This window comes from Onychomys torridus, chromosome 5 (assembly GCF_903995425.1).
Source record: "Onychomys torridus chromosome 5, mOncTor1.1, whole genome shotgun sequence".
In the NCBI taxonomy this organism is placed as follows: domain Eukaryota; kingdom Metazoa; phylum Chordata; class Mammalia; order Rodentia; family Cricetidae; genus Onychomys; species Onychomys torridus.
In genome coordinates, this window is record NC_050447.1 from 104,709,818 (window position 1) to 104,723,053 (window position 13,236).

Sequence of the window (13,236 nt, forward strand, 5' to 3'; positions counted from 1 at the left end):
CCAGCTACAACACTTGGGAGAGCAGGCCCTGCACCTCGCCTAGGAAGCACAATAGAGCCAAACCTGTTGGTGGAGGAGTTGTGAGCATGGGAGAGCTATCCCCATTACTAGTCTGTCATGAGGCAATGTGGGTGGTGGAGGAGAGATGCACCTCCTTACCCCTCATCCCCGACTACCTGCAACAGATGAGCAAGCTGACCCCCCCCCCCCCTTACCAGTTGCAACACTTGGGAAATGGATCCTACACCTCGCCTGGGCAGCATAATAGAGCTGACCCTGTTAGCAGAGTTGTAGTTGAGCCAGGACCAAAACTGTATTAGAGAGCTGTCCCCATTATTCATCTTTCATGTGTTGTCATGGGCAGGGGACAGATGCCTCCCCCCTCTCCCATCAAGAGAGGCAGGAAGAGCTGGCACTGAGATCATAATAACAGGAGAGCTGCTCCTGCCCCTCATCAACTGCAGCACTCCGGAGAGTGGCCCCTACACCTCCCCTGAACAACACAATAGAGCTGGCCCTGAAGGAGGGAACCAACCCTAAGGATGTGAAGGGGCAAACTAGCCAGGGCAACGCTAGAGAGCTCATCCTGGTGGTGAGGACAGGGGAGAGCTGTTGGGCTGACCAACCCTTCAAGTACCCATGCCCAGGACCAGGGTTATATGTTGGCACACCTTAACACCACCCCATCTGTGATATGCTGGAGTGTGGAGGTGGGGAGTGGGGATGGGGTTAGTCCTGTGGACCCAAGGCTGCAGGATCTCCATGACACAGAGCAGCAACAGGATGTCCAGGAAGAGTACCAGTGAGGGCCCAGGGTCAACAGTGTAGTGGAGACTAGGGGCCTTGAACCAGACCAATGATTCTTTTCAATAAACACATGTATGTAAAGATATATAGATAAAGGGGTTTACTGGGTGACTCACTGTGTCACACTGCAGCTTCCATGGCAGAATTTTCCCTTTCCCCCTTTTCTTTTTCCTTTTTTCTCTTAAATTTTATTTTGTTTTATTCTGGGAAGGAGGTCTATGGGTGGGACCGGGAGGTATGATGTGAAAAACACAAAGAATAAATAAAGTTAAAAAAAATTAAACAAGAAAAAAACAAAAAACAAAAAAAAAAAAACGAAGGGTTGCCATGATCATGGTGTTTCTTCACAGCAACAGAACACTGACTAAGAGAGTAGCAGAAGTGGGATTTGAAATTAGGCCCACACTATTCTGATTCTCCTCTAACTGGTTTATGTTCTCCTATGAAAATCTTACACACACATAAGAACCTCTACGCCCCACCATTCAGCGTCTTTCTTCTCTCCCCTTTGAGCCATCCCTCCACTTTGACAAACTTTCATATTGTTTTCTGAATGAGTACTTCACAACATATTGCCATATCCACACATCTCAGTTTGTAGCCTTACAAAGGAATATATCTCAGTTTGTAGCCTTACAAAGGAATATATATATATATATATATATATATATATATATATATATGTATATATATATATAATATAAATGTTTTACATGTTATCCCCAAAACTGTCACAGTTCATGTGTCAGAATCAGGATCAAATTAATACTATCTAATTTTTTAAAAAACAAAACAAAAGCTACCTTACTACAAATATGTATGTATGCTGAATGAACACAGAGAAAGGATGAGAAAGATCCATACCATAGGTTAACACTAGAGAGGGATGGAGGGGGTCAGAAAAAAAGATGCTTTAAATAGAGTTCTATATACTTTGCCTGTGACTGTGAGTATGAACAAACAATTTTAGAAGTTCAGGTGGGCCTTGAACAAACATGCCGAGTAGAGCGTACCTTGAGGCAGCACTCTGGAAGGAGACCTAAGGCAGAGAGCAGAGGAACAGTGACCATGTGAGGTTGTCCCCTTTGTCATTCTGCCCTACACTTACTCAATTCTCCTGTGAGGTATGACTATGACATTATCTCAGCAGCCTGGCTAGGACTGTCATATGAGCTCCTACATCCAGCACAGTGCCAGACCCCCAGGGAAGAGTGCCAGGCTGTGCAATGCACCACTTTGGCTCTCTTATAAGTTTTCAACCAGAGCAGCAGGGACCTCAAAGACCATGTGAAATTTCAGCTATGCAAAATCATGAAATGAGACCTTTGAGGGAACTATCAGCTAGATGTTCTAGTGCAGTAGAGATGCCATTCTTTGCCTCTGGATTGTGTGCCACATGCACTGTAGGTTTTTATTTGGGGTATTTTTTTGGGTGTGTGTGTGTGTAGGGACACATGATCAGTATGTAGACACGTATGTGGAGGTCAGAGATCAATTCTGTGGCATCAGTTCTCTCTTTCAGCTTTGATGTGGATCCCGGAGATCAAACCCAAATCATGCACAGGAAGCTCCCTCTCCCACTGAGTCACCTTGCCATTGCCCTGCCAACACCTCCTTCCCTCTCCCTCCCACTCTCCCACCACCCCGTGTGTGTGTGTGTGTGTGTGTGTGTGTGTGTGTGTGTGTGTGTGTGTGTAGGTCAGAGGACATCTCTGTGGAGTCAGTTCTCTCTTCTACTTTTAAGTAGGTTAGGTTCTAGGGACTGAACTCTTTGACTGTCAGGGCTGCATGGTAAGTGCCTTTTCCCACTGAGCCATCTTGCCCATGCTAAATCAGTAAGTTTGATAATAACAATCATCAGAAGCTACCATAGAAGCTGAGTTTGCTAATCACATCTTACACTGGCAATCAATCACGACAGCTACTCTTGATCACCAATACAAAAACATGCTACAGGAAAAAAAAAAAAAAAAAAAATGAGATGCATTCCACTCAAGCACCATGATCTGAGATGAACAGTTCCTTTCCTAGGGCACAAGAGGTACGAAGATCAATATTCTATTGTTCTCTAATCACCTGAAGAACCAAAAATTCAAATCTGTAGGTCTAAAACTTTTTCTTAATTATTTCACTGAAATGAATCCTACCCTTCTACCAATCTTGGTTGTTGTTCTCCAACCTGGTGACAGAAGCCTAGAAACCCAGCTACTCAGGAGGCTGAAGCAGGATCACTCAAGGCCTACCTGGTTAGAGTGAGTTCCAGGCTGCCCTGAGCAACTAGTCTGGAAACAAAAAGCAAAGGGGGCTGAGGACACAGCTCAGTGGGAGGCCACTTGCTAAGCACAAATGAGACCTTGTGTCACTAGTATCACAAAAAAAGGTTTGTTTTTTCAGTTTCAAACAGCCATCCATGAAAGAGGAAGGGACAGTACTAACAATTTATCTGCAACCAACAAGCACCTGAAGTGGCAAAGTCCAAGGAAGGTTTAAAAGGCACCTGTACAGCTAACTGTTCTGTGGGTGGAAGGCAACGAAGAGACAGTGCACTCCCACGGCATTTCTGTCATATGTAAACCTAAAATCATCAGGTTCCCAAAATACAAGTTCATTTTCAGTGGGCATTATTTGACTTAGCCACCATTTGTAAGTGCTTTTTTTCTTTCTACATAAAGAAAAGTTCTACTTCTTAAATAAATGTCTCAGGTCATGACTAGTACTATTCATTTACTTTACCATAATTAACACAAACAGCCAAATTACCAAAACTTGGGAACGAATAAACTCAAAACACACAGAAAGTAGAATGGTGGGGCCCACAAGATGGCTCAGTGGTAAAGGTGCTTGCTGCCAAGTCTGACTCCCAGAGTTTGATTCCTGGACCTCATGCAGTGGAAGGAGGGGACTAGGTGAGGTCATCCCCTTGATCACTCTGCTCTACACTTGTTCATTTCTCCCATGAGGTATGCCTATGGAGTCATGTCAGTAGCATGACCAGGAAGGTCATGAGAATTCCTAGTCCTCCATGAAGCCGGACCCCCGGGAAGAGTGCCTGGACTGCATTGCACCAAGGACACAGAGCTTGCCAACTGGCTCTTTTATAGGCTCCTCAGTCACAGCAGCAGGGACTTCATATGATAGGATTGTCCTCTGATCCCTACATGGACCATGGCACATGAGCCTCCCCACATGAATAAATAAATGTAGAAACTACATTTTGAAAAGAAAGTTAATCAGTTGTAGTTGTAGGAACGAAGGATGTTAAAGGACTGATGATAAATTCAGCTCTTTCTTCTGGATTAAAGAAAATATTCTAGAATCAATGATGACAGCCTCCCAACTTTGAGAACATACTAACTGTGCTTCATGATCTTTATGTTACAGTAACAAACATCATTAACACCACAAATATACAATCACAAGAAAGTTGAACACTAGAAGAAATACCAAGATGGCTGCATTTAAAAAAAAATAGTTTTAAAAGTATCCAACACTACTACATACTTGAAGTCTTCTGATTTTAGACACAGAAACTAAGGAGAAATACGTCTTCACTGAAGAGACACGGGAGGTGGATGGGGAGGCTTCCCCCTCTCATGGATGCCAAATGAGTTCATATACTACAACTCAGGACCAAAGATAGGTGGGGGTGCAATGGGGTGCAGAATAGAGGGGCCTCTCTGAAAAGATGCTCTTGGCCTAGACTTCCTTGTCCTCACTGGACAACTCACCAACAAAGAAATACCATTCCAACAAGACTTCCAGGAGGACAGGAAAGAAAAGCTAAACAACACACAAATCCTAAGGAATGTTCAAAAGTCTATAGCTATTTATTCAAATAACAATGCACTTGAGCACCTCAACAAAAATGTTCAGAAATAACACCAAAGAAATATTATTGAGATATTCATAATCCTAGCATGAGGAAAAAGTGACTACCCTAATGTATACTACAATATAAAACCAAGTTTCATTTGTCTTAACTTGTCAGCCATTGAAGACGAACTAAGGCAATATTCTCTGACAAAACATCAGTAAACAGGCATGCCAAAATCAATGGGCGTTTCCACAGAAGGTCAAGAAATCAACCATCAGCTTAAATGGGTTTATATTATTAAAATGGTTAAACATGGCAGATGTCACCTAACTCCCAGATTCTCTTACATGACCACAGTTGGATTAATTCGATCCAATTTTTTAATTACAGCTTTCCCAATTTCTAAAAATACATCAACATTGTTGCTATCTTACAATTTCTGCTTTATTTGTCTAGCTCCAGCTCAAAAGAGATTTCTTCAAGGCCATATATCTTGACATAGTGAAAGGAAATAATCAGCACTCAGCAGTGCCATTAACATTTCTGAGCCACAGGGGATTAAACAGGCAGATGCTGAGGAAAGTGCCTGTCTGAGAGGCCAGGACAGTTCAGCCTGCACTGCAGCTGTGAGAGATGGAAGCTACTAGCAGTGCAGGGCAAGCCTAGGAGAAACCCTGCGCACAATTCCAGCATCCGAAATAAATTAAAGTAAACAGTATTGCTCGCTCCCATCCACCCTGTTAGCAGCCTCTCTGCGGAGCTGGAGACCACACACTCAGACCACACAGCGCCAGCCCAGCTCACTCGCACGCAACATCTACAAGCTGTCACTCTGCAGATGGGGGGAGCAGAAGGAGGGGGTGGGGAGAGCTAGAAGGATGAAGGGAGGGGAGAGAGCAGGAAAGGAGATGGAAGAGGCCGTTGCACAGACAGCTGGAGAGCGGTATGGGCTTTGGGAGAGATGGGGAGGGTGGAATCCATAACCCTCCTTGAGAAAACAATCTGGTCGTGGCCCTGTGCAATCCTGACCTGGACTCCCCCATACCAATTTAGTAGCTGATGAAGGATTAACAAAGCATCCATTTAACATCAATTAACCTCCTATCCATCACAGGTCAAAAGAGAAAATCACTACAATAAAAGCATTTCATTAAAATAAAGTCAAAAGGCCATCTTTCCTTATAATTTATAATGTATAACTGTCTTTTCTTTATAGATTTATATGGGACAGGTTATACAATCTATCTCTTCACCATTAATGACATACATTAAAGGGTTTTTGCAATAAAAATCAGGAGAAAAAAAAGGGTGTGTGCACGTGTACCTGCATGTGTGTATGTGTGATATGTGTGCAGGTGTGCTCGCCCATGCATGCAAGTGTGGAGGCCGGAGGTCAGTCAGATAGATGTCTTCTCCTATTGTTCTCCACCTTCCTGGTTTATAGTCTCTGCGACTAAGGTGGAGCTCACCATTCTGCTAGGCTGCCTGCTGGTTCCAGGGATCTGCCTGTCTCCAAACCTCAGTCTTAGACTAACAGATGCCAGGCTCTTCCATGGGTAATGGAAATCCAAACCCAGGTTCTCACGTTGACACAGCAAGCACCTGACCTGCTAAGCCAGCTCCCCAGCTTGAATCAGAAACTTTTAATTTTATAACTTGCCTTTATTGCATTGAGGCATAAACTTAATTTTCCAAAATACTTATTAGAAGAATAAAAGAAAAGTAAATTGCTATTGCCTGTTACAGAATTTCAGGTTAAAAGTACATTTTAAAATTAACCGACAGAAATAACATTAGGAAAAAGTCAGAAAATTAAATTATAACCAAGAAGGAGTTCTAGGATCAAAAAAATAAATAAATAAAAATAACCTTTTTCCTTGGGCATCAATGCAAAAGTATAGTTAACAAAAACAAAAAATTAATTCCTGGGATGTCAGAAATTGTAAAATAATCAGTGACTAATCTTTTTCCTCAGGCCTCAGTGCAAAACCATAGCTAACAAAAACAAAAACCAACTCAAAACTGAAAGAGGCCACAGGGTCCAAAGTGGACTGCAGCGGGGCCTGGTCAGGCTCTGTGTCTCAAATAGTCTGCAGAAAAGCAGGGTGAGTGCCACAAGCTTCCTGCCTGGCCTTCCCCACTCTCTCCTTAGAACATCTTTCTTTCTTTACCTCCACAAATGAGAAAGAATTAAAATATGCTATCTATGGTTTTTAATGAAAAACATTACATTTTAGTTTATATCTTAGACTGTTACGGGGAAAATATAATAATTACAATAACAATAAATGAATGGCACGTCATTTTTTAAATTTTATCTCATGTCTATTTGTTTATAGATGGAGAAAAATTATTACCTCTTACTCCATTTGGACATATGGAACTGGGAAAAGAATGCACCTGAGGTGGCCAGGAAGCAAGAATGACCAGAACAAGAGAGTACAGGCGAAATCTGACAAGGCCTTCAATGCTCCTACGTAACTCATCTTTTACATACACCTGGATTCTCCAACTTTTCTCACAGAATAGCATGGACTCACCGGGAAGAGCGAGTGGCTCTTCTGAGTGAAAATCCACCTCGTTCCCCAGAACTGGCACGGCAGCTAAGCACCTTCCCACCCTGCAGTCAAAGCCCGAGGTCTAAAGCTGTCTAGCTGCTCCTCAACCCACTGGACGCTGACAAAACTGTCAGGAATGAAGTCACATTGCTTAAGGAAAGGGAAAGGAAGGGTGGCTTCACATGAGAACATTATTCACTCAGAGGGGTTTGCACGTTGTATCTTATGTACACACAATCCCTTCTTCTGAGATCCACGTGGAACAACAAGAATTAATTTCTGGGATGTCAGAAATTGTATTTCTCAGAAAAAAAAAGTTCAGGGGTCTCCCCTAAAAGACAAATCATCCACAAAAGATTAAAGAAGCCATTCGCAAATAAAATCACTGATTACGCCACTGAGACAATTTGGGTTCTAAAGAAAAAGATCATGTGGAACCTCAACAGGTTGGATCCCCAAATCCCAGGGACAGCGAAGGAGAGAGCTCAAGAAAAGCACTCACAAAGGGCTTGCTGTGTGCCCAGGCACTACAGTGGACCGAAGTAACATGAGAACACTGGGAGGTCAAGAATGACCACGGCCTTCAGAAGGTTCATGGCAGAGAGACGGCCGAACAGAAAAAGGGTATCAGCAATTGTTTTTACAATATGGCTGGGAAGGGAGGAATTACAGAAAGAAGTAGTAACACGACTCTGAGGGCTGATATCTTCCTGCAGGTGCCATTCTTGGTGCTGCCTCTAAGCACACACAAAGGCCAGGGCCAAAAGCTGTTACGTTAGCAAGACCAGCATGACAGGCAGGCAGAAGAAGATGAGCTCCCCAGCCAGGTCCATAACTGGAGAAGAAACCGTCTTAGTACAAGGACCATGGAATTCTACTCAGACAGTTAGTTCTATCTGGAGCAGGTGGCAAGATCACCTACTAAGAGTAGATATGAATGGATGAGCAGTTTGAAAATCAGGAAAAATGCTCAACTGGATTTTGCATAGATCAGAAAGTGGGTGATAATCTAGAAGGTTCCTTGATAGCCCAGTTAAATGGTACTCCTCCCTGCCTCCAGCCCTGAACAGCCTCCACTTCCTCCCTCTGTACCTTCCAGCTATTTGCTCTCTTTGAGACTCTCCATCTTTTAAATAGCCACACCTCTCCAAATAGCTCCCTCATTAAGGTCTCATTTGAACCGTCTGGCATGAATTCTGATTCCTGCAGGGCCCCCGACTTATATACACATACATCATATCACTCACATGGGGCTCCCATTATGAAACCACAGCAAATAACTCAGGCTATTTGTCTTGCTTTCTCACTCAGTAAAATTATAATATAATGAATGTAATCATGTAACTTCCAAAGTCACATTAAAACTGAAAATGACCTTTATAAACATATAGAATCCTAACACTTGGGAGACAGAGGCAGGTGGGTCTCTGAGTTTGAGGCCAGCCCGGTCAGTCCAGGCCAGCCAGGGCTACAGGGCTACACAGTAAGACCTCAAAAGAGAAAGGAAGGAAGGAAAGAAGAAAGGAGGGAGGGAGGGAAGGAGGAAGGGGAAGGGAAGGAAAGAGGAAGGAGGGATGGGGAGGGGGGACACAAACCACTAAAGATTCCAGAGGAACCTCCTAGCAGAGAAAGGGTGCACCTTCAACACTGGATCCAAGCACCCAGAATATATATAATTCTGAGTACTTGGATCCACCCTGAGTAGCCGATTTTCTCATTAACTAAAATCTAGACCTTCCTAATGGTCCAGGAGAACAAGTTATACTTTAAAAATAAAAACAAAATGAATGCTCCATTTCAGTGGTAATTGCTACCAACAGTACGAGTTTAAGAATGTTCGGGAAGCTTTTTTTCAATGGCTAAATGTAATTGGGGGGCAGGGAGACTGTCTAGCAAGTCAGTTCCAAATTCCATGCCTGACCAAAGGCACTCAGTTACCAAAGAGCACCTGCCCATGCCTGCTCACTGGCCACTCAGAGGCAGTTACACCCACATGCACAGGCCTTCCTTGGCTTTTTGTACTCCTCTGGGCATTCCCTCTCACTCTGTGCCCCCCAGACCCTTTCTTCTCTGAACCATGACAACAGTCTGGTTAAAGCTGTTTCTGGAGAGGACAAAAATGGCCCTTCTGAATCCAGGCCGATGTCATTTTGAATGTCTCTGTCATATGCTAGAATTGGGAGATGTAGGGATGACTACAATTACTTCCTGTGTCAGTTGAGTTTTCTTGATAATCTCAGCACTAACACTAGGAATAAGACAGTGCTAAGTGATAAAGTGATAATGGGATTCACAGGAGTGGGAATTTCCAGTGTTCAAAGATTGAGATAACCTAGCTGGTGATGTTTCTTGCTGTTCTTGTTTGTCCATTTTGTTTATTTTTGCTTTGAGACAGGGTAACATTTGTAGCCCAGGCTGATCTCTTACTCAGCATCCTCCTGCATCATCCTCCCTGGTACTGACAATACAGGAATATACACCATTACACATGGCTGAGATAATCAAGGTTTATTCAGTGTCTGAGTATACAAATAAGGGAAACTGAGGCCCAAAGATGCCGAGTACCACAGCTGTTGTTATGCACCTGGCTGGTGGTAGAGTGTGTAGCACTGAATGGTTGCTTTCACTCCTATACCAAAAGAACTTTGACTCTTTTCCAAACTGAGACCAAAGGGGCCTACATGTGTATTCACAACTTCAAAACTCACAGTGTCGCTACAATTATTTCAGGTCCGTGTTCATATCACTAGCAATCATTCCTCTAATCAACACAAATATACTGTATACTGTAAAATGTTTGATTATAGTGAACAGCCTCTACCATTCCAGCTCTGCAGACAGTCCAGGGGGTCCACACATATACTTCCCAGGGTTTAAGATCATTTTCCATATACTGCTCAGTAATCAACGTTATTTCCCACTCCAATCTATCTCAAAATTGCCTACTATCAGCGTAGGCCTCAGACTCGTCCACTGGATAAACATTTAAAAACATACTGTGCATAATAGCAGGGGGCGCCACTAGGAACCTGGGCCCAATAAAGGTGAGCGAAGAGGAGCCAGGCCTAGTGGTGTGTGTCCCAGCACTGAGGAAACTCCATCTAAGGATGAGTTGAGCCAACAAGTTCAAGATCAGCCTGAGCAGTGAGACCATCTCAAAATAAAGCAAACCAGAAAATATGTGCAAAAGTAACTGAGAGACAAGTTTATCGCCAGCATTTCCTGTGTGGTCAGATCCTGCTGTTGCCACACACTTGGAGACTGTGTAGTCAAAGCAAGGTCTTTTACCAGAATGCAGAGTCTTAAACTGTGGGTGGCAATCCTGTAAGTTACACAGGGCCATGTAAGTGAATGTGGAGGTAGCAAAAATAAAAATAAAAGAAAAAAGGCAAAAAGTCTCCTGAACACACAGGATCAAAAACAAACTCAAAAATCAAACCCACAGTGACTGCAAGGTATTGTCAGCCAGCAGTACCCAATCCAACTTCACCAGCCTTCTCTTTGTACATGCACCTAATACCCAAGAGTATTAACTGAAGCACTTCAATTCAGAGTCAATTACTGTAGGTGATGAACTGTAGCGTTTTCACTGTTTGTTATTATTAGAACATAAAGCATCCCCTATAGGTTCAAATGTTCGAACACTTCCTCCTCACCTCCTAACACTGCTCCAGGTAGTTCTGAACACTTATAGGATGAAGAGCCCTGTTGGGAAAGGAAGTCACTAGGGGCAGGGACTTGAGATTTTAAATCCCAGCCCCACATCCTGACTTCTGTCTGCTTCCTGTTCCACCAAGAGGTGAGGAGCCCAGGACACAGTCCTGGCACCATGGAGCTGCCTGGTGCCATGCTTTCCTCTCTGGAAGCCCGAATAAGCCCTTCCTCCTTGAAGTCACTTCTGGCAGGTCCTTGGTTACAGCAACGAAAACACCAACACACATGTATACAGAGGTTTCTGCTCCAAAGAAAGAAAACGCTTTGAATACCGAAAGCAAAGACTAGATACATTTCCCTATCGGCATTCCTCAGCATGTAATCATCAAAAGAGTGGGTCTTTGACTCGAGTTGTGTCAGAATTTTGATATGAAGAAATGCTGTTTGAACTGCTGATATGAAGTTCTAAAGATCACCAATGGTTTTTGACAGTAAGGACAAATCTTCAACAGTTTCCAAAATGTTCCTAACTGCATTTCTACAATTCTGTACTACACATTCATATAGAGCAATGTCCTTAGTATTGACGATTATAACATTAAAATATCAATCAACTCTGAAAAACACTGAGGATGCTCCATGTACTGTAGTATCAAATAATTAACCAAGACTTAATTGTTTTTTGTTTGGTTTTGATTTTTCAAGAGAGGGTTTCTCTGTGTAACAGCCAAGGCTGTCCTGGATCTCTCTTTATAGATCCACCTGCCTCTGCCTCCCGAGTGCCTGGATTAAAGGCGTGCACTACCATGTATGGCTACTACAATTCTTTATGTAAAAAGAAATGAGTACATCCAGCTCCATACTTTCATCTTTGATAAATGGTAAAATTACATGTATTCAAAAATTGTTTTAAAGTAAAAATTTGTGATTTATAGTTAGTGAATGCTTACATTGTCTACTTATTTTATATACTTACATAGCTAAGGTCATGGAAATTCTTTGAAAAGTTTTAAGTGGAAAAAGCTGAAGAAGCCCCGAATTAGAATACTACATTTACAAAATGTTTTGAACTTAATCTACGAGGTTACTTATCACCTTTTGAAAGGTAATAGTTCAAAATATCTGGAACAGGAAATTAAATTATTGACTAGAAAAAAACGTCACTTTCTAACGACTCCAAGAGTTGTTCCCAACAGATGAGGGAACATTCTGTTTCCCTACTTAGAAATGCTGTCCACTGAGTCAAACAAAAGAGAACATGTAAGCAGCGAGTACGAATCAGCGTCTTTATACCTTCCTAATCTCGAATTTATTCACACTTAGGTCATCCTTGCTTTGACTTTCAGTTCCTTGCCATTGACTGAATCTGATACCAAGCATGGGCCACCACATGCTAAGCTTTATAAACAAAGTCTTACTATGCAATAGTAGAGTGATTCCAGTTGACATTAGCTTTTCAGTACAGAGCACCAAATGGCCTAACGGAGGTGTGGCTGAGTTAGAAACACGCACTTGCTGCTTTTCACCAAGTCGGCTCACAGAGTCGTGAAGATACCACTTAGGCTTCCCATCCGCATCAGTGCGGATGTCTTCAGCAGATTGTAAGCCGATCGGTCCACAGCGGCCGCTCCTTCCGGGATCCAGCCCGGCGGTCTGCGCGGAGGCGGACGCGCGGCAGGCCAAAGGCTTGGTCGGCGGCTCCCACACGCAGCCCCGCGCCCGGAGCTCCTCAACGCGCCTTCCCAGGTCGCCCAGACCCAACAGTCCCACACCGCGCGGCTCGCCGCAGGACCCGGGGGCGAGGGGCATCCTCGGCTGGGACGCGACACTCACCTCCAGCTTCCACCGCCCGCAGCCAGCGTCAGGCCCCCGCCGACCCGCCCCAGCTCCCGGGCCGCAGCAGCCAGCCGTAGGGCCGCACTTCCGCACGCCGCGAGCGCCGAGCGCGTCGATCCGCCGCCTAGCCGAGCGCCGAGCCCTGGATGGACTGCCTCTTCCAACCCGGAGGGAGGAGAAGGGAAGTGGGAGGGAGGTGACAGACAGACCGAATGGAAGTGGAGAGGAAGGGGCTAGAAGGACAAGAAGGGGGAAGGAGAGGAGGGTGAAGAGATGGAAAGGAGAAGAGGAGTTGGTGGGGAAAGGAGAAAAGAAAGGAGGGAAGCAGGAAGGAGGAGAAAGTGGAAGCCTGGGGTTAGGAGAGGAAAGTGGGGGTGGGGAGTGGAAGAGGGTACCGTGGGTTTAGGGTCACTGTAGACGTTGGCGGAAGGGTCCTCAATGAATCAGAGGTCAGCACCAGGTCAGGAGACAGACCTCAGTCAAAGGACTGCATCAAGCTAGGAGTGCCAGATATTTCTTACAGTATTTCCTTAGGACCTCTGCTGCCAAGTCTCTCGTTCACATTTA

The 13,236-nt window shown here is 44.0% G+C and overlaps 1 protein-coding gene across 2 annotated transcripts in view; it reads right to left on the minus strand.

Moving 5' to 3' along the window:
* Exoc2 (exocyst complex component 2) overlaps positions 1 to 12,781 on the minus strand; it is a 168,623-nt gene extending 155,842 nt beyond the window's left edge. Inside the window, exon 1 of one of the 2 annotated variants that reach the window (XM_036187151.1) lies at positions 12,667 to 12,781. The gene's annotated coding sequence lies outside the window, so the exon portion shown is untranslated. Of the gene's footprint in view, positions 1 to 12,251; positions 12,308 to 12,666 lie in introns of those variants that run through there. The other variant, XM_036187152.1, reaches the window with a different exon arrangement.
* Between the last annotated feature and the right edge of the window lie 455 nt (positions 12,782 to 13,236).